Source organism: Zingiber officinale, chromosome 8A (assembly GCF_018446385.1).
Source record: "Zingiber officinale cultivar Zhangliang chromosome 8A, Zo_v1.1, whole genome shotgun sequence".
Lineage (NCBI taxonomy): Eukaryota > Viridiplantae > Streptophyta > Magnoliopsida > Zingiberales > Zingiberaceae > Zingiber > Zingiber officinale.
In genome coordinates this window covers 91,217,163-91,240,556 of record NC_056000.1, presented here as the reverse complement: position 1 = coordinate 91,240,556, position 23,394 = coordinate 91,217,163, and the positions used below count along the sequence as shown (strand labels likewise).

Genomic DNA, 23,394 nt, shown 5'->3' with positions numbered 1-23,394 from the left:
CCCTTGGTCTTGGCAAATAAGAAAAGTTTTAAACATAATTAAAACTTCCTTATTTTCTTTGCCAATGGCTAATAAGGAAAATTTAATTAAAATTTCCTCTTAACCCATCTTGTGGCCAGCCCCTACAAGTCCTCCAAATAAGGAAAGTTTTAAACACAAAATTAAAACTTCCTAATTTGTTTCCAGAAATTTTTAAAATAAAAATTTCACTTTTAAAAATTCCCTTAATGGTTGATTATAAAAGGAAACTTTTATAAATTAAAATCTCTCTATTAAAACATGTGGATGATTACAAAAAGAAAAATTTCTCCAAAATTAAAATCTTCCTTTTAACTACAAATAAGGAAAGATATCAAACCTTTCTCTTAATCCTTTTGTAGAAACTATAAAATGAAAATTTTAATTTTAAAACTCTCTTTTAAATCATGGCTTCCACATAAGGAAATATTTTAAAATTAAAATCCCTTTTATTTTTTTTTATTGTGGTCGGCCACCTACATGGGCTCCAAGCTAGGGTCGGCCACCACTTGAACCCATCTCTCCTTGGTTTAGCGGGCCCTAGCTTAGGTTCCAAGCTAGGCTTGGCCGGCCACCTTAAGGTGGATAAGAAGTTGGGTTTAGGTGGGTATAAGACTTTATAAATAAGAAACTATGACAGGGACCGAGAGGAGGAATTAGTTTTGGTCTCCCGATAAACTTGAGCTTCCCGTGTTCACCCCGAACACCCAACTCGAATTCATCAATAATAACTCATACCACTAAAGGGTTATTATTGAACTACCGCACCAATCCCATATTACTATATGAGCTCCTTCTTATCATGAGTGTTTTAGTCTCCCTGTGTTTAAGATATTGAATGTCCATTAATTAAATGAGTTACTGACAACTCACTTAATTAATATCTAGCTCCAAGAGTAGTACCACTCAACCTTATCATCATGTCGGACTAAGTCCACCTGCAGGGTTTACATGATAATCCTTATGAGCTCCTCAAGGGGGCATTATCAACCCAGATTACTAGGACACAGTTTCATTCTATAATCAACAACACACCATATAAATAATATCATTTCCCAACTTATCGGGCCTATTGATTTAACGAGCTAAATCGCACCCTTCAATAAATTAAAGAAATAAGTATTAAGTATATGTGCTTCTTATTATATCATAATTAAGAGTACACACTTCCATAATAACAGAGGTATTGTTCTTTTATATAGTCAGTATAAAAAGATATTACCTCAAATGGTCCTGCTCTATACACTCAGAGTGTACTAGTGTAATTTTATAGTCAAGATAAACTAATACCAAATTACACTACGACTTATTCCAATGGTTTGTTCCTATCCATCTTAGTCGTGAGCTACTATTTATAATTTATAAGGAACTGATAACATGATCTTCTGTGTGTGACACCATACACCATGTTATCTACAATATAATTTAATTGAACAACTACACTTAGCATATAAATGTAGACATTTGACCAATGTGATTCTTTATTTCAAAATAAATGTTTACAAAAAGCTAGGCTTTTAGTATACACTCTAACACAAGCAAGGGGTTGGCCAAGCCTTGCTTCCTACCCAAGAAAGGGGCTGGCCAAGCCTTGCTTGGTGCCCAAGCAAGGGGTTGGCCAAACCAAAAGAAAAGAAAAAGAAAAGAAAGAAAAAAGGGGAGATTTTTTCTCAACAGAATTAGAGATTTTTCTAAAAAGGATTACGTTGATTCTTTCTTAGAAATTTTCTAAAAAGAATTATATTAATTTATTCCTAGAGATTTTTCTAAAAAGAATTATGTTGATTCTTTCTTAGAAATTTTCTAAAAAGAATTATACTAATTCTCTCTTAAGAAATTTTTCTAAAAAGAATTATGTTAATTTTTTTCTAGAGATTTTTCCTAAACAAAAATCTATTACTTTTTCTCTTTTTTTATCTGGGGCAAAGGGTTATAAAAGGCGAGGAGGTTGTGCCACAAAAATCAACAATTCAATTAAGAATTGATAAATTCCTCTCCTTTCACTTAAGGTCGGCGCCCCATCCTTTTCTTCTTCCCTTTCTTCCGTCTATGGTTGGCGCCCCACTTTCTTTTCTTCTTCCCTTTCTTCCCTCTAGGGCCAGCGCCCCATCTTCTCTTGGTGGTCAGAGCTTGGAGGAAAAAAAAATGAAGAGACGAAGCATCTTGGTGGCCGGCGGTTTGGAGGAGAAGAAGAAGGAGGCACCCCTTTTCTTTACATCTTTTGGTGGTAGGTAGTTTGGAAACAAAAGGGGTTCGGATGTTTTTGTCTTGGTAGATCTTGCCCCTACAACGTCCAAGAAGAGGAGAGGAATACGGCAGAAGATCAAGAGGTCTTTGTCTACGAAGAAAGATACAACTAGTTATTTTTCAGCAGCACAACTAGTTTTATTTTCTTTGTATGGATCCTAAAATACCAACACAAGAGGCTAGTGATTTCGTGTTTTCATTTTTTTGCTTCGATTTTTTTTTTCGATCTTGTGCTTTGATTGAGATCTCTGTAGTTAAACTTAAGGTTACCATGAGAAGTTTAAATATTTAATTTCTTTGAAAGGCTTTGTCTAGGAAGTGGTGGATGATCCCATAACCAAGAAGGCCTAGTGCTTCGCCAACGACCAAGAAACCTATCCTTGAAATAAATATTTAATCAACTTCTGTAATATGGTTTAACTTCTGAAGAACATAAGGGTTGAACTTGGAATAAAAATGTTAAGTTTCGTTTCCAATCCAAGTTTAACTTTGAAGAATGAACTTGGAGTAAAAATGTTAAGTTCCGTTTCCAATCCAAGTTTAACTTTTAAAGAGCACATGGGTTGCTAGGAAACGTTATGTGCTTGTACAAATTTTTGTATAGGGGAAACAGAACGGTATTCCGAGTAGCACCCAACAGGTTCCTGTCTACACGAGGTCACTCTACCATAGATCACTGTGGGTAGACAAGAAGTAGATATCTAGTTACGGGCTACGCGAGATCACTCTACCACAAATCACTATGGGGCAGCCAAAGGTAAAACAACGCAGTAAGCATATCACCACCACTATCAACTCGCTCAACATCCTAGTGGATCAATCACTAGTAGGAGACTTAGTTTACAAGTCAATGTCAACTCTCTCAATATCATAGTCGGTCACCAACTCGTAGGAGACTTAATTGACAAGGTATACATATTATAATCACTGTCAACTCTACAACATCGTAGTGGATCACTCACTAATAGGAGAGTCAGTTGTCAAGTCAATGTCAACTCTCTCAACATCATAGTCAGTCACCCACTGTTACGCAACCGCAAGTATACGGTTTCGTCGTCAGTAATAAAAATATTGAATCCACAGGGACTGTTGATTATGGACTAGAGATATCGCAAAGTAAGTTATCTAGACAAGCCTAAGATTGGTGAGGAAGGAGAGTAAGAGAGAGAAAAGAGGAAAGTGAGAAGAGAGAGAATCAATCTTGGAGGGAATGAGCTTCGGGAGATGGATTCTAGGATTTCGGTTTCATTGTAATACTAGGAGATACTACATAGATTGCTTAGTTTCCATCCTCTATGTCAATATTCTTGTAGGAAGTTAGATTTGCCAGTATCCCTAAGTATCACGTAGAGACGTCCCCTGTGAAATCCTGTAATGGTTAACCCCCCCTATCACGAGGGCGCCTCGGTAGATCACTGGGATACATGTCTAGTAAAGGACAATAAGGATAAGGGGAGAGGTTCAGTATGGTTACCTACTTCCTTATGGAGGAATTGCCTCTCCTTTCAAGAGAATGTCCTAGATGTCCATGAACGGGTTACCCTTGTCACTAGGGCCCCTCGGGTATACGATCTAGAACACTCTCTTTACGAGAGCTGCAGTTCCTAAGGGATTGTCTCTCCTTTTGAGGGAACGTCTTAGATGTCTGGAAAGGGTTACCCCTGTCACTAGGGTACCTTGGTCAATACGCTCTAAGATATCCCCTTTGCGGGATCAATAATCCTCCACATCAAGCAATCAAAGAATAGAAATATAAACATGTCACATAAGCATGAACAAGACACTGACAAGTCATCGAATAGAAACAAAGGGAATCTACATAGTTCTATATCTCCATCGCATTACAAATACTCCCTAATCCTAGAAGAGGACGTCTACTCCATTGTGGGGGAAGAACAACCCCAGAACATAAAGAAAAGCATACTTACAACCCTAGAATGAAAGGAAGAAGAGATGCTTGATGATTCCGATGTCTTTGGGATCCTTCCTTGCTCCAGAGATGGACGGATCGTGAAGAGATGGCAGTGGATGGAAGTGGATCGTGAAGAGATGTCTTTGGGAGGGACGAAGTCCCAAACCAAAGATGTCCCTAAAATAGGGTTCTTGACCCTTTTATAAGCTAGGGTATAGGCGTCGCACGGCTGTGCAAGGTTGGCACGACCACGCCCATCCTCTCCTTTGCCGAAGTTGCACGGCCGTGCCGATTGGCACGGTCGTGTGGTCTCTGGCTTCTGCTCCATGAGGCACGATCGTGCAAGGATGCACGGCCGGGCATTCCTTTGTCTCGGCCTGGGGTGGCACGGTCATGCAATGATGCACGGCTGTGTGCTGCTTTGCCTCTGCCATGGCCGCACGCTCGTGCAAGGGTGCACGGTCGTGCACTGCTCCACCTCTGCCATGGCCGCACAGTCGTGCAAGGGTGCACGGCCGTGCACTGCTCCCTTTTGTCTGGTCACATGACCGTGTGTTGCACGACCGTGTTCTTTGGCTTGTTTCAGTGTGTAGATAATCATCGTTTTTGCTCCGAAAATCATCCCTGTCAACACAAAACCAAACAAAGAGCAGATATCCGAACAAAAGAATATATATAATGAATACAAGACGAAAGAGGCAATCATGCAACGAATATATGTGAATAAAGTACGTGGATGTGCGCTAAAACATGCGTAAATGATCATAATATTTGCGCACATCACACCCCTAGACTTAAACCTTTGCTTGTCCTCAAGCAAAACCCGCAATCTCGATTCACGTGGTTAGATAGTGCATCATAATCTCTAGTAAGTCAATCTAATTCTATCAAATGATTTCATTGGTGAGCAAGATACAAAAGTAGTTTAAGTATGACCTAAGTAGTAGTCCTCCGTGCTCAGTGCGAAGGTGTCCTAAATTTATCAAGTTTCAATCCCTAAGTCTAGTCAAGTCGTCATAAAATTGTGTTCCTTATGCATCCGGCGATAGGCACTTACCTGCCACACGCAAGGTTCGTTCCCCTCAAAAATGCTATGCATCGTCTACACAAGGTTTCAAAGGAATACTCAGTATCAAGAGAAACATAGCATTCATTTCCCCAGTAACCTAACTCGGTCTCAAAGGGGTGAATTGCTAATTTCCACTCACGGCAACAATTTTTTTATCCCTTATTTTTTTTCTTTGAATGTTTGCAAAGTATCAAACTTGAACAAACCTTCAATTTTTTTCATTTTTTTTATGGGATTAATTTTTTTCCAAATGAGCTTACATAATCTGAGTTTATCCAGTAACCAAAATGTAGTTGAGAGGTCACCATAGAAACACAAGTACTAGTCCAATCCTATGAATCATGACTAATTTAGAGTTATCAACTATAAAAAATAGGCATAGTTTATAGAGATCCTAAAACAAGATTAATACTTAAACTCTTATAGTAAAACATTGCTCACTTCATGCTATCATAAATAGAAAAAGATAGATCACTAAACATAAGTAACACATGAACCACATAAAATCTAGAATAACTAGTATTTTGCATTAAGGAACAAACAATTATAATATGATGTAGGATGCAACTAGTAAAAATTTTATTTGAAATGTGCAAAAACTAAGAAGTATGATAAACATTAAACTAAACCCAAACATCCCCCCAGACATAAACTTTTCATTATCCCGATGAAAACTAGAAATGTAATGTGAAGGAAATTTATGAAGTTTAGAGAAGTTACCAAGTGATGAGCTTCAAATGGTTGACATGCATGTGCTTCAAGATACTCCTCTTTCCGATGCTCACATTCCTCCACAACTTTGAATTCTACAAAAATAAGATAGGCAAGAAAAATTAAGCAGAGGGTATGATTTATTATCAATGAAGTAAAAAGAAACTAAAAAGAAAACAAGGAAAATGAACTTGGGTTGCCTCCCAAGAAGCACTTGTTTAAAGTCATTAGCTCGACCACCTCATTAGATTCATCGAAATCTCGCTCTTGGAGGGGTAAGATATTTTAGAACCCTCTTACCAAGGGCTCTTATTATGGAAGGAACTTTCATCAAAGAGTGAAGAATCGCCCTCTCCATCTTTGTCTTCTTGGAAATTCTTTCAGGAGGTCGAAGACGGTTCAGATCGAGCTTCCAATTATAGGCTCCATGAAAATCTGCACACCCAAAAGAGAGGCAAACCTCCCACAAGCATGGAATATAAGAAGGAACCAGAACCGTATTAGTATGAACTGAATGTGTATCAAAAATTGAATCACATCCAACAAAATCAATTATAGGTACCTCTATAAAATCTTTCAAAAGATCACTAGAAATACTAACCTTGCATTGCTGAGAGATACCTGAAAGTTCTAAACATGTGGATGTGACTTCCTCTGAATCAAATGATGGTTCTAGCTCTGGCTCTGGTATTGGTACTTCCAAAGGTGGTGATTGTTGGGGCTTCGCTTCCATTGCAAAAGTCCTTGCACATTTATCATCAACCAATTCCATTCTTACAAATTCCATATCATCAATTGGTTGTGTGATCGAAGGAGGTGATTCTTGAGATGTTGCTTCCAAAACACAACTCCCTACACATTCTTCAATATTATTATCATCAACAAAAGTATTAAAAAATAAACCAACATCAATATACTCAGTGGGAGAATCATCTATAGGAGGATCACTAACTTCATTTGTAGTTTCAAGTTGATCTACCACATCACATTCATCATACGAAAACTCAATTTCATCATAACACCCTGTAAACCCAGAAAGTAGATCTGAAAACTTATTGTCTACTGCATTATCATCACAATCATCATCTGAAGAGTTCTGATCTTCATATACATCCAGAACTCTACACTCAACCATATTAGTGTCACAGAATCTGCCAAAGTCTTCGTTTTCATTGACCCTCACCAGCCTTTGTGGAAAAGGAACCTTTAGTGCAGGTCTTGGGAAAGGTACTTCCTTTTTTCCATACTCCCTTTTAGCTTGTGGAGGAGGTCCAGGTTGCTTATCTAGTGTTGGTGTCATCAACCGTTGAGGAAAAGGTACTTGTGGCCTTTGGGAACTTCTTGGAGTAATGGAACTGAGTTCTTGAGGTCTTCTATTGTTCTTCTCCTTAATCTTAAACAAATCTTTCTTCAGAAGTTCTTCATGATTCTTGCCACTTCTCAACTTAATATCATTATCAGTTACACTAGATCTTGTCTCCTTGAACCATTTTGAAACTATGCTATTAATCTTTTCCCTCAAATGTTTGAACTCCTCATTCTGTGACTTCTGAATTTCGACATTCTTGGGTGGTTGAACTGCATTTTGTTCGACAGGCTCTCTTGTATATATGGCTTGTACTTCTTGAATTTCTGAGGGAGATTCCATCCAACTTTTGCTCAACCATCCTTGGAGGTTCAATGTCACTTGATCAATTAATGTATAAGCTTCTTCTATACTCTTGTCCATAAAAGACCCTCCAGTTGATGATTCTAACAAACACTTATCTGAAAAAGAAATCCCCCTATAGAATATGTGTAGAATCAGCCATTTCTCTAAACCATGATGAGGGCACTGTCTGTATAGACTCTTGAATCTATCCCATGCTTCAAATATTGATTCTCCATGTGCCTGAGCAAAATTTATGATGCAACTCCTCATGTAGATTGTTCTGCTTGGAGGAAAAAAATGATTCAGAAATTGCTGCTCCAATTGTTCCCAACTTGTGATGCTTTGAGGATGGAGAGAATATAACCAAGTCCTTGCTTTATCCTTGATGCTAAAAGGAAATGCCATCAACCGAACTGCATCTGTTGATACTCCTTCACAATTCACCATATCACAAAGCTCTAGAATGTCTCAAGGTGTAGATAAGGACTTTCTGATGCTTCTCCTCCAAATTTGTGACCTTGTATCATGAAAATTAACTCTGGGTCTAGTTGGAAACTTTCTGCTTCAATATGAGGTTGCACAATAGGAGATAAAAATCTTGCAGAAATGGGTGCAGAGAAACCTCTTAAGGCCCTGCTTGACATGTTAGTACTCATGTATAACTAAAAAAATTATGAGAAAAAAAACAAAAATGAAGAATTACAGACAAGAAATAGAATGCAAAAATAAAGAAAAAGAAAAACTGAACCTTTAACTAATAACAAGAAATAAATGCAGAGCTTTTATTTTTGAATTATGAAAATAGAAAAACAAAAACTATTTACAAGTCTAGATGAACTAAATTGCTAATCTACTAATGTTAATGCGAACAGTCCCCGGCAACGGCGCCAAAAATTTGTTAGCAACTGCAAGTGTACGATTTCATCGTCAGTAATAAAAATATCGAATCCACAAGGACTGTTGATTAAGCACAAGAGATATCGCAAAGTAAGTTATCTTAACAAGCCTAAGATTGGTGAGGAAGGAGAGTAAGAGAGAGAAAAGAGGAAAGTGAGAAGAGAGAGAAGAGAGAGAATCGATCTTGGAGGGAATGAGCTTCGGGAGATGGATTCTAAGATTTCGATTTCATTGTAATACTAGGAGATACTACATAGATTGCTTAGTTTCCATCCTCTATGTCAATATTCTTGTAGGAAGTTAGATTGGCCAGTATCCCTAAGTATCACGTAGAGACGTCCCCTGTGAAATCCTGTAATGGTTAACCCCCCCTGTTACGAGGGCGCCTGAGTAGATCACTGGGATACATGTCTAGTAAAGAACAATAAGGATAAGGGGAGAGGTTCGCTATGGTTACCTACTTCCTTATGGAGGAATTGCCTCTCCTCTCAAGAGAATGTCCTAGACGTCCGTGAACGGGTTACCCTTGTCACTAGGGCCCCTCGGGTATACGATCTAGAGCATTCTCTTTACGAGAGCAACAGTTCCTAAGGGATTGTCTCTCCTTTTGAGGGAACGTCTTAGACGTCTGGAAAGGATTACCCTTGTCACTAGGCTACCTTGGTCAATATGCTCTAAGGTATCCCCTTTGCAGGATCAACAATCCTCCACATCAATCAATCAAAGAGTAGAAATATAAACATGTCACATAAGCATGAACAAGACACTGACAAGTCATCGAATAGAAACAAAGGGAATCTACATAGTTCTATATCTCCATCGCATTACAAATACTCCCTAATCCTAGAAGAGGACATCTACTCCATTGTGGGAGAAGAACAACCCCAGAACATAAAGAAAATCATACTTACAACCCTAGAAGGAAAGGAAGAAGAGATGCTTGATGATTTCGATGTCTTGGGGATGCTTCCTTGCTCTGGAGATGGACGGATCTTGAAGAGACGGCGGTGGATGAAGCTCGACGGCTTTCCCCGAGGGGAGGGACGAAGTCCCAAACCAAAGATGTCCCAAAAATAGGTTTCTTGACCCTTTTATAAGCTAGGGTATGGGCGCCGCACGGCCCATGGCACGACCGTGCAAGGTTGGCACGGTCATGCCCATCCTCTCCTCTGGCGAAGCTACACGGTCGTGCTGATTGGCACGACCATGTGGTCTCTGGCTTCTGCTCCCTGAGGCACGACCGTCCAAAGATGCACGGCCGGGCATTCCTTTGTCTCGGCTTGGGGTGGCACGGTCGTGCAATGATGCACGGTCGTGTGCTGCTTTGCCTCTACCATGGCCGAACGTTGTGCAAGGGTGCACGACCGTGCACTGCTCAGCCTCTGCCATGGCCGCATGGTCATGCAAGGGTGCACGGCTGTGCACTGCTCCCTTTTGTCTGGTCACACAACCGTGTGTTCCACGGCCATGTTCTTTGGCTTGTTTCGGTGCATAGATAATCACTATTTTTGCTCTGAAAATCATCCCTGTCAACACAAACCAAACAAAGAGAAGATATCCGAACAAAAGAATATATATAATGAATACAAGATGAAAGAGGCAATCATGCAACGAATATATATGAATAAAGTACGTGGATGTGCACTAAAACATGCGTAAATGATCATAATATTTGCGCACATCACCCACTCATAGGAGACTTAGTTGACAGGATATAGAAACAACGACATAATGTAGTGTTACTTACATAGTAACCAACTACATCAACAGGAGTATATGAACTCTATAAAACAATACACTATTATACCTAGCATGATAGACCTAGGTATACCTAGAAGCATGATCTATCAATCACATATATCTACATGTATGATATGATCCACCAAGTATCTACCAAAGAACATATACAGTAGGTAATAACACCTGTAGTACACACTCGATACGTATACACACATAGTATAGGTATAACCATCATGATACTACCAATAATACCCCAGTCACACATGTACACACAACAGGCAACATGAGAACACATAACATAAATATAATCGACGTAATACTTCCATAGCACACATCAGACACACATACACACTCGACAGACATGTGTGCATTTACAACACAAATATAATCATTAAGATTCTTCCAACTAACCATACTGGCCATGTGTGTACACAACAATATATGTATAATTGATAAGATACCTCCAATAATACACCAAACATGTGTACACACATCATATGGGTATAATCAATATGATACCTCTAATAATACACACTTGACATGTGTGGACACTCAATGTAGGTATAATCAACTATATACCTCCAGTAGTACACACTAAAAATAAGTACACACACCACAACATAGGTATAATAGACAGGATACCTCCAATACTACTCACTTGACATATATGCTCACACAACACACAATAGATGCAGAATCATGATCCATCAATCACATACACCTAAATGCATGAAAAGATCCAACATGTGTCTAGCAACAACATCTACCATACATAGCAACACATATACACATGTGCACACTAATAATGCATAATCAGTATGATAACTCATATAGTACACACCATACACGTGTGTACACTACAGGGTAAGAATAACCAAAGATGAGATTGTATAGATAATAAATAGAGCATCTCAAAGATCAAGCATATAAGTATCAAACACAGATAAAATACAAGTGGAGTTATGATAAAGCAACCTAATCCATAAGATAATTCATACACTAAGTTCAAAGAATTATAGAGGCCAAGAAAGAAGTACCCATCTTTATTCAAGTCACGCTGAATATCCTCAAGTCCAATAGTCTGATTCAAATCGAATCAAAACTCTACAACATAGGATACAAATCAATCCAAACTACAATAATTCAAATAACCAAACTCAATAAAACCAAACCTTCAGACGGCTATTGTGGATTAATCACATAGAAGTTACCTCCCCAATTTGCAAAAGGCAACTATAGATGTAGCTCTCATCCATTCAATACATAATGTAATCAATTCATACTTAACCTAATACTGAGCATAGATTACCCAAATCTCAGATACTCCCTTGTTGATTCACTGCCAGAAAAGTTGGCTGTCGGGAAATATGGCCGGAGTTCTGGATCATTGGCCAATAGTACCACCAATGCTACAATGACAATCCAACGAAAATCTCACAACCTAGCTCTCAAACTGAAGTCAAAGGAAGAAATGACAAAGCCTTAACTCATCCCTAACACTCACTCAATTCTGCTATGGTCGCTGGTGGCTCTCAACCAGAGACCAGAATAGTCCTCGACATGGCTCAGCTAGCAATGGTGGCAACAAACAGGTCGAGGTGGATGCAATGGTTGGAGCAGAGGTGATGATTGCTGGCAGAGCTCAACATAGTCGATCGGCATCAGTGCACAAGGAATCGATAGTGACAGTGGCACCAATTAGTAGGTGGCATCGGCCATGGAATCTAGGGCACGAGCATGGAAGGAGATCGATGACTCCCCCCTCGACCAGCGGCATCGCTGATCTGGCCTTCAGTAAGGAGGCAATGTCGGCTCGATGAGAAAGGAATCCTGTAAGAGGGGAGGGCATTAACAGCTCTCACACGGCCGACAGAGTCGTTGTCCTAGCTGATGAAGGAAGAAGATAGCCAGCGACCGGTCGAGTGGAGCAACAGATCAGGATAGGGCATAGAGGGCAACACAACGAGCTCATAAACAAGGGGAAAAGGGGTAAACAATGCACAAGGTCAACCCCACAGCTTCTTGCTCAGGATGGAGAGGGCCGATGGTACAGCGATGGCAGCGGCTAGGGCGACAAGGGTGGTGATCAGGCGATGCAGCGTGGAATTAGGAGAGAGGAAGATTAATTTAGGAAATATTGACAGGAACATAGGTTTTAGATATTATATACTTAGATTAATAAAATAAACTTTAGGTTTAATTAATCCAATCAACTCCCAACTTAATTGGGATCTCTAAATAGGCTTCTTCCTAGCCCAATCTATTCATCTCCTCAAAACGAGTCATACGGACTTCGTTTAAATTTTGAAAAAAATTTAAAAATTCTTAAAAAAATCTCAAAAGGTTATTTCTCCAATAATACTTATTATAAAATTTTCGTATCTTACAGAGAGATTGAGAGAGTTAAGAATTGATTGAGGACTTTGGTTGAAGAAAATGTTTTAGGAGTTCAATTTCATTATGATGCAAATCAATGTACCAAGGATCACCAATCACCCATCCTCTACCCCTATGCATATGTAGGAAGTTTAATTCATTACCGACATTTCCCCGCGGTAATCATGTTGGAGTGCCATCTTTATTAACATCCAATGCTATCTAATGCAAGTAATTCCTATGAAGTACAGTTCAAGGGATACCCTTGTCACTAGGGGTCTCCCGGTCATACATCCATAAGAATACACAAAACATAATAACATGAACATAGAAATATCCCCTAATTCTACACTTCCTTGAAGAGAATTACTCCCCCTTTCAAGACGATGCTCTAGATATCCAGTTAAAGGGTTACCCTTGTCACTGTTGGTGCGAGAAGCATCCAATGATCGAACCTAAGTTTTGATAATGAAAAAGAGTTCAAAGTTGAGATTATTTGTGGTCTAACGTGTTTGAATGAGTTTGCAAGAGAGTCCTAAGTGTACTTAGGCAAAAGTCCTAGCTGTGATTAGGCAGGTGGAAAATCCTAGGGGGTGGTAACCCTAGGTCCTAGGGGGTGGTAACCCTAGGTCCTAGGGGGTGGTAACCCTAGGTGGAAAAGTCTTGGCGGGTCAAAGGCTTAGGCAAAAATCCTAGGGTTGGGGACTCTAGGTGGAAAGTCCTGGTGGTCGCGAACCAGGTGAAAAGACTGGATGGGTCATGGAGCAAACGTTCAGTAGAAAGTCTGGGAGCCTTAGGCGCTGAGCAGAAAGTCCAGTCGGTCTGAAGGACCAAGCTGACAATAGGTAAACTCTCCTGAGAGGAGTAGGTGAGGGTACCTTCCCCAAAGAGGGAACAGTAGGCGTCGATTCGACCTAGAGTTTCGACGAAACTTAAAGTCAGAACCAGACAGTCAGAGGCTGTCATAATTTCATATTCTATGTATATTATTTTTGCCTGGACTAACTTTGTTTTGTAGAAAAAAAAGGAGGCTGGAGAAAGTTGGTCCGGGCACCTGGAAGGGCGCCTGGACCCCAAAAGTCATCGCTAAGCTGATGTGGGGTGCGCGAAGCGGCCGAGCCACATGGTCCAGGCACCCGGAGGGGTTCCGGGCGCCCGGAACAACCTATAAAAGTAGCCTCGATCAGAAGCTTTAGAACAAGACAATGAACGATTTCCACTTTTTCGAGCTACTCAGAAAATGCTTCTACGACTCCTGAAAGCTCCGATAACTGTTCCACCAAAGATTTTCTGTTGTCAGTATTCTTTAATTGCTAATTACTTGTAAACTCTATTTTATAATCTTTTCGATTGATTAGTGATTGGCCATCGAAAAGCACTCTTATGTGCGGGCCTTGGAGTAGGAGTCGACACAGGCTCCGAACCAAGTAATCAAAAGTGTTAGCGATTGTTTTTTGTTTACTTCTATTTTGCTAAGTATTTCCGAAACATAAGTGAAAGCCACGAGCGCTATTCACCCCCCCTTTAGCGCTTTTGATCCTATAATTCGTATCAGAGCGAGGTCACTTCGAATTGGTGAAATCACCATTCAAGAAATTTTTTGTGGTAATTTTAAATTTTTCGGAGTCGATCGGAATTGATAAAATTGCCGCCTTCCGATCTATTTTTATCGCAATCAAAATTTTCCATCGAAGCTGGTGCAACACCACTCGAGTTCGCACATTTATTTTTAATCCCGCACTACTAATCCAAGACCAAGTCTTGGAACAAAGTTTCTTGTTTTTGTTTGTGCAAGATTTTACTTCTACAATGGCCCATTAAGAAGGCTATAGCACAGCTTGCCCGCCTCTCTTATCCGGCGAGGACTTCAGCTACTAGAAGGGTCGAATGGAGTCCTACCTCCAAACCCAATTTAAGATGTGGATGATCATCAAAACTGACATCTCACTCCCACTTGACGGCATGGGAAAACCAGTATCTTGTGAGAACTGGGATGCAAGTATAATAAAGAAGGTCGAGGCCAACGCCAAAGCAATGTGTACTCTTCAATGTGGTCTAACAAAGGAAGAGTTGAACTAAGTTGGTCCATTCTCAAGCGCGAAAGAACTATCGGAGAAGCTGATTGAGTTGCACGAAGGCACCTCCGATATGAAAGTAAGTAAGCGTGATCTAATTTTAAATAAGTTATAAACATAAAAATCTAGGAAGGTGAGACGACTAGCCAATTTCACGCGCGGATACAAGATCTACTGAATGGACTCCACGGGATCGGACAAAAGATTGATAATCGAGACGTAATAAGGTACGTACTCAATGCTTTTCCGAGGAATACTTTGTGGGCATCCATGGTAGATGCTAACAAAGTATCAAAAGATTTTTCATCAATTAAGTTAGATGAGTTATTTTTAGGATTTGAATTGCACGTACAGACTAATGCACGTCTAGCTGAGAAAGGTATTGCTTTGGTTGTAGGTACAAGCAGAACCCGGGAACCAAAAGCAAAGCGCATAATTGAACCCGAGTCCGAAAATGAATCAGACTCAGAAGATGACGACGATGAGATAGCAGTCGAACTCGTCAACTTAGTATGAAGACTCTACAAAAAGAAGAAAGGTTTCACCAATAAGGACATCAAGAAGGTAATTCAGTCCAAGATGGTGCTAGCTAGTCCAAAAGTAAAGTTCGAAATTACCTGCTACGGTTGCAACAAAAAGGGACACATCAAAGCCAACTGTCCGAATCAAAAGGAAGCAAAGAAGCAAAGGAAGAAGAAAGCATTACAAGCAACATGGGATGAGTCTTCTTTAGAAGACTCCAACAAAGAACTCGAACAGATGAATTTCCTAGCATTGACAACCCGAGAACAACTCGAAGAATCAGAAACCGAGAGCGAATTGAATCAGAAACCAAGTTCAAGCAAAGCCATAGATCCATATCCGTTTCCGAAGGGGCTAAATCCATTGTAAGTTTTTCTCAATTAAGTAAACTGCATAATTTAGTTAATTACCTTATGCGTAAATTAGCGAAATCCAACCTCCGAGTCAAGTAACTCCAAAAGGAGGTAACAATCCTTAAGGAGGAGACTAAATTGAGTCCTTTGACTGAACCAGTTCAAATTGGAAGTTCAACTCAAGTCCAACAACTTGAGGAAGAAAACTCTAATTTGAAAATTCAAGTCAAAGAACTTAGGGATATGTTGGAACGGTTCACTTTGGGTTCCAAGAATCTTGATCTGATTCTTGAAAAACAAAGAGTCGTTTGCAACCGATCCAAACTTAGATTTAAGGCTAAACGAAAATACAAGTCTTATTTATCACTTGTAAATAGAGCTAATAGAAAAACAGTCTAAGTATGGGTCCCCAAGTCAAACTTGATTAATCAAGTTGGACTTGGCCAATATTGGATCCCCAAGGATCAAATCCACTACCTTGATAGACCCTATCGAGACTATGATCCAGGGGGAGTCAATAGAAAAACTATTATTATAAATAGAATTGTTTGATATTTGTTTTACTGCTCTTATTATGCATGCTTAGATTAGGCTAGATCTGTAACACCTGCCCCTCTACTACTACTAAAGAAGGGACGGGGTTACTTACTTAAAACATACATACATGTATATGCATATGAAATCATGGCAGCGGAAGTGGGTTGTCTAAAATTTACTCTAATCATATGCATATGAACTAAACATGACATGTGAACCATATAGTCATATAACATAGAACCATGCTTAACATGCTAATCTTTCAATCATAACATGTGAATGTACTAGTATTCATGCATATAACTTGAGTTATCATCAACTACTTAAAACATGATTCATGATATCATAAGCATCCCAACATGAAACAAGGAGGACATAAGTGCATAACTATCCATACTAGTTCAAGTTATTTTCAAAAGCATAAAGTCAAAACATGGTTCTCATGCACAACTTAGGTATATATAAGTTCTGAAATATAAATGGATCTATTCCACCATGTCACTTCCACACACATTCTTGCCCTTCGTGCTGCTCCTCTTAATTTAACCATTCCTTTCCTTTTTCTGCAGTACAAGGAAACATAAAACTATAAGCACATAGGCTTAGTAAGTCCCTTTCCTACTCACAAAATCATGAATCATACATAACCTTAAAGTAGTAACATGTTCATTTGGCAAATCATAACATAACATGTGAAAACATAAGCATAAAGTCATATCATATCATATGAGATCATAGACATAAAATCATATCATAGCATGTGAGAGCATAAACATAAAATCATATCATATCATATGAGAGCATAACATAAAATCATATCATATCATGTGAGAGCATAATCATAAAATCATATCATATCATATGAGAGCATAATCATAAAATAGTAACATGATCATAGAAGCATCATAGGCATATTTTCAAGAGTATCTTACATAAGCATAAAGGAGAACCATATAATATGAACATGTAGATGCAAGATGTACTTTTGAAAACATGTATCATGAAATGAACATATGCAAGATGTCCTTTTGAAAATATATATCTTATACATACTTAAATATAATCTCAACATGAGGGCCCGGCTTGTACCACAAACATACATGAATGCGCGCATCCTAAGTAGATCCAAGGTAGCTAATCTTCAACCTACTAGGAACTAGGCTCGTTTCATAGACCATCAACCTAGGGGCAACTTAGGAGCTCATCCCTTTTACTAGGCTCGTTTCATAGACCATCAACCTAGGGGCGCTTATGGAGCCCACCCTTGGTACAAGCCATACAAAAGTAAAATAGTATATCATGTTTCTTATCATATCATACATATCATGTTCTTGTCTTATCATGGCATATCATGTTCTTGTCATATCATGAAGAGTGCTCTTGATCCCAACTTAAGGGAAGCATCTCTTAGGCTTTTTATCTTACATAAGCCTTTCATAAACATATCATGTTCTTGTCATATCATGTAACATAGCATGTTCTTGTCATATCATGAAACATAACATGTTTTTAGCATATCATGATAGCATAAAGTGCACATAACCTAAAGCATATCATAAGGAATCATAAGTGCACATAACATAAAGCATTTCATAAGGAATCATAACATGATGGCATGTGTGTACATAACATAAAGCATATCATAACATAAACGTTCATACCATATCATATAGAATCATTATCATGCATGGTTAGGGTTTTGAACTTCCTACAAACCCTAAAACCTAACTTGGCCGAACCATCAAAAGCATGAATCCTAGGTTTTCAAGCAACATAAAACATGGAAATCAAATACCTAAGTTTTCATAATTCTTAACATAGCATGTAAGACCTTTAGAAACCCTAGGTAGCTTTTAACCTAATCTCTTTTTTTTTCTTCTTCTTGGCCGAACCCAAGTAGCATGGTTCTCAATCTTTTCTTCAACATGAAGCATGAAAAATCTTAAACTAACATCATATAGTGGGTGACATATAATGAGGATTCATAAACAAGCATAATTAGGTTCTTAAACTTCCTCTAATTCCTTTATTCCCTCTTGGCCGAAACCTTAAGAGCTTGGTTCTAGATCTTTAAGCAACATGAAGCATGAAAACTTTAATCTAACATCATGTAGAGAGTTACAAACCATACGGGATCATAAGCAAGCATAGGTTACATTTTAAACTTTTTCTAAACCTCTTTATCTTTTCATGGCCGAACCCTAAAGAGCAAAGTTCCAAGATCTAAGCAACATCAAACATGAAGAACCTTAACCTAACATCATGTAGTGAGTTACAAACCATAAGAAATCATGTACAAGCATAGTTTACATCTTAACTTTCTCTAAACCTCTTTATCTTTTCATGGCCGAACCCTAAAGAGCAAAGTTCCAAGATCTAAGCAACATCAAACATGAAGAACCTTAACCGTTCATGTAGTGAGTTACAAACCATAAGAAATCATGTACAAGCATAGTTTATATCTTAACTTTCTCTAAACCTCTTTATCTTTTCATGGCCGAACCCTAAAGAGCAAAGTTCCAAGATCTAAGCAACATCAAACATGAAAAAAACCTTAACCTAACATCATGTAGTGAGTTACAAACCATAAGAAATCATGTACAAGCTTAGTTTACATCTTAACTTTCTCTAAACCTCTTTATCTTTTCATGGCCGAAACTTAAAGGTGTGTGCTTCTAAGTTTTCTCTTTAACAACCATAGATAACCAAAAACTAATAGATGGCATGTTTCCAAATTTACTTATCATGGTCGAACCCTATAAGGTAACTTCCTAGGTTTTTCAAATCATTTTTAAGCATAGAAAACATGGGAGCTACTTGTACTGCAGGTGAGGGGGATACTTACTTCCTCTCGCTTGATTTACTAGGAGAAGTAACCTTGCTTGTGAAGCTTTCCCTACAGAGAAAATCCCTTTGGTTGGTTTCGGCAATGGTGAGGAGAGGGACTTGATTTCCGTGGAGAGAAGGAGGAGGAGGAAGAGGGAAGAAAAAATGAAGTTCTCTTTCCCTTTTTCCTATTTATTCTCCATGAAGGAAGAAGGCAAAAACCAACTTCTCAATGAAAGAAGAAGAAGGAAACTTAAACTTTTCCTTCTTAGTGAAGAGAGCCTTCACTTTCCTTACCTTTAACTATCTTGTCCCTTTCCTTCCTAATAGCACACCCCTGCTGGGCCTACTGGTTATGATATTCATGCATCTAACAAGAGGTCCAAGGTTCAAACCTTGGTCATGCCTCTTTTTGGTTCTATTTTTCTTTTATTTTTGGAAATATTCATATAAGGCTTATTCTAATCATGCAACAATTCACATAAAATGACTAGGGATCCTATGGGTGTTACAGTCCCCCATACCTCATAAAAGTTCGTCCTCAAACTTAAAATAGCTCTGGGTACTTTTGTTTCATATCGTCTTATAACTAGGGTGGCTCAGGACTTCCTGCTGAGTGCATCGGCCACTTTGTTCGCTTTTCCCGGATGGTAGAAGATCTCGCAGTCATAGTCTTTGACTAGCTCGAGCCATCTACATTGTCTCATGTTCAGGTCTTTTTGGGTGAAGAAGTATTTCAGACTCTGGTGATCTGTATAAATCTTACACTAGGCTCCATATAGATAATGTCTCCATATCTTGAGAGAAAAGACCATAGCTGCTAGCTCTAGATCGTGAGTGGGATAATTTCTTTCATGCTCCTTGAGTTTCCTAGAAGCATAGGCAATGACCTTGCCGTTCTGCATAAGTACAGCTCCGAGTCCTAATCTGGAAGCGTCACTGTACATATCGAACCCTTCGTTACCTTCTGGAAGAGTGAGGATTGGGGAACTGGTCAGGCTCCTTTTCAATTCCATGAAACTCTTCTCACAGTCGTCTGTCCATTCATACTTCTTGTTCTTCCTGGTGAGAGATGTCATAGGGGCTGCAATTCTAGAGAAGCCCTCAACGAACTTCCTGTAATAGCTTACTAACCTGAGAAAACTTTTGATCTCTCAGGCATTCTTTGGCCTATTCCAGTTACTTACAGCTTCAATCTTTATTGGGTCTACCATTACTCCGTCCTTGGAGATAACATGACCTAAAAATGATACTCGATCGAGCCAAAACTCGCATTTGGAGAATTTCGCATACAGCTGCTTCTCCTGAAGAATCTGCAACACAATGTTCAGGTGTTCGGCATGCTCCGCTTGGGTTCTCGAATAGATGGGGATATCGTCGATGAAGACGATCACAAATTTGTTGAGAAATGCTAAGAATACCCGATTCATCAGGTCCATAAACAAAGCAAGAGCATTCGTCACTCCAAAGGGCATTACTACAAACTCAAAATGTCCGTATCTTGTTCGGAAAGTCGTCTTCAGTATATCATCCTGTTTCACTTTTACTTGATGATAGCCAGACCTCAGTTCAATCTTAGAGAAGACGGTGGCACCCTTTAACTAGTCAAACAGGTCGTCAATCCGTGGTAGAGGGTACCGGTTCTTGATCGCCACTTTGTTTAGCGCTCGGTAGTCTATGCACATTTGCATTGACCCATCTTTCTTTTTCACAAACAGTACTGGAGCTCCCCATGGAGAGTGACTAGGGCGGATAAGTCCCTTGTCAAGTAACTCCCGTAGCTGTTCCTGAAGTTCCTTCAATTCAGCTGGCGCCATACGGTATGGTGCTTTAGAGATCGGTTTAGTACCATGAATCACTTCGATCTCAAATTCAATTTCTCTATCAGGGGCCAACCCTGGTAGTTCATCGGGGAATACTTCTGGGTAGTTGCATACAATTCTGACATCTTCCAGCTTCTGGTCCTCCGCTTGGCTTGTATCAACCACATATGCCAGAAACCCAGTGCATCCGCTGTCTAACATCTTCTGTGCTTTTAAGGCTGATAAGAATTTCTTAGTTTCTTTCCTTAGCTCTCCGATAAATTCAAATATCGGTTCTGATTCAGGTCGGAAAACCACTTTTCTATTACGACACTCAATCGAAGCACCGTACTTTCTCAGGAAATCCATGTCTAATATAATATCATAATCCTGCATGTCGAGCACTATCAAGTTGCAATAGAGTTCTCTGTGTGCGATTCTAATAGGTGTGGCTCACAGCACATGAGTAGATGGCATCACTTCTCTCGAAGGTAGGGTTGTCAAGAACTTGAGATCTAAGGCTTGCGGTGGCATGTCTATCTTCCTTGTGAAAGGTGTAGAGACGAACGAGTGTGTTGCCCCAGTATCAAATAATACAGTAGCATGCTGACTGAAAATAAATATCTGACCTGTGACAATGGTAGAAGCATTCGCCGCATCTTCCTTGGTGAGGGAGAAGATCCTGGCATTCGTTGTAACTGGCGGAGCTTCCAATCTCCCTTGGCTTATCAAAGTCCCTTCTATAGTAGCCTGCATTTGGTGTAGCTGTGGGGGAGCACCTCTGTTCTGGACATACTGCTGAGGAGGTGTCTGAATCTGGGTAGGACAGTTTCTGGCCATATGTCCTTCCAATCCACAGTTGTAGCACCTATTTGTGCCTATACGACATATTCCTGGATGCTTCTTCCCACATGTGGTACACTGAGGGAATGTAGGTTGCTTGCTTGCTAGATCGCCTTTAGTGTCGTTCCATTGCTTTCTCTTGCCACTGTTGTTTCCTTTCCAGCTGGTTCTGGTATTTTGAGGTTTATGTCCTCCGGGCTAGACTTGACTCTTGCCCTCGTTTAGTGCCTTCAGATAGTGTTCGGTGATCAGGGCACTGCTGATTAGCTCTTCGGCAGTCTGCGGTCTATTAACTTCGTCAGCCACATTCAGAGTTATCTCGGGTCTGAGCATCTTCAGCATAAGTCTGACCCTTTCTCTTTTTGTGCTGACCAACTCTGGGCATAGGCGCGCTAAACGGTTGAATCTCTTCACAGCTTCATTAACTGGTAGGTCACCTTGCCGGAACTCGGTGAACTTGTCGTAGTGCTTGTTTGTCACATGCATGTGGAAGAATTCTTCGAAGAATTCAGTCTCGAAGTCCGTCCATCTCATTTGATTTACTTGTGTCTTCGCTTTAACTCTGTCCCGCCACATTCTGGAATCGCCCGTAAGGCAGAAGATGCACACTTAACTTTCTCGTGTTCAGGCCAGTCCAATAGCTCTACTATGCTCTCCACAGTCTTGAACCAAGCTTGGGCGTACCATGGCTCACAGTTACCAGAGAAAACTTCCGGCTTTAGCCTCTGCCACTGAATCAGGTACGCCACCTGTCGAACCAGTGGGGCTGGGCCTACCTGTGGTACAGGTGCCAAGGGTACTGGTATAGTTGTAGGTATAACTGGCATCACATTCTAGTTCCCTGGTGGGGTGGTAGGATTCCCCTGCTGATTCATCAGAGTTTTTATCACTTGTTGTTGTTCTGTGACCTGACGCTGAAGTTCAGTGACTACATGCATCAAATCAGGTGGAGGTACTGTCTCATCAGCTCTGGTATTGTGTCTTCTAGCCATGCTTATCTTCATAAATGACAACAAGGCTAGCATAAGTTATCATTATTCCTAACCTACCATCATGCATACTTAGACTAAAACTGTGACTTATCATAATTAAAAATAGAGTATACATGCATACTTAAATTAAAGCATTCCTTATCATACATAAAAAGAAATAGAGTAGGCATAGAAATTCTTACATGGAGTGGCAGGATGGAGGCTTGATGTGTGTGTAGTGAAAAGGAAAACATGCTCTAATACCAATCTGTAACGCCCGCCCCTCTACTACTACTAAAGAAGGGACGGGGTTACTTACTTAAAACATACATACATGTATATGCATATGAAATCATGGCAGCGGAAGTGGGTTGTCTAAAATTTACTCTAATCATATGCATATGGACTAAACATGACATGTGAACCATATAGTCATATAACATAGAACCATGCTTAACATGTTAATCTTTCAATCATAACATGTGAATGCACAAGTATTCATGCATATAACTTGAGTTATCATCAACTACTTAAAACATGATTCATGATATCATAAGCATCCCAACATGAAACAAGGAGGACATAAGTGCATAACTATCCATACTAGTTCAAGTTATTTTCAAAAGCATAAAGTCAAAACATGGTTCTCATGCACAACTTAAGTATATATAAGTTCTGAAATATAAATGGATCTATTCCACCATGCCACTTCCACACACATTCTTGCCCTTCCTGTTGCTCCTCTTAATTTAGTCATTCCTTTCCTTTTTCTGCAGTACAAGGAAACATAAAACTATAAGCACATAAGCTTAGTATGTCCCTTTCCTACTCACAAAACCATGAA

At 39.5% G+C, this 23,394-nt stretch overlaps 1 non-coding gene across 1 annotated transcript; it reads left to right on the top strand.

Annotated features, from left to right (window-relative positions):
• Nucleotides 1–7,774: 7,774 nt before the first annotated feature.
• Nucleotides 7,775–7,880, top strand: LOC122013128. Its single transcript, XR_006120468.1, has one exon. It is a non-coding gene; the product is annotated as a small nucleolar RNA R71 (small nucleolar RNA).
• The last annotated feature ends 15,514 nt before the right edge of the window (nt 7,881–23,394 follow it).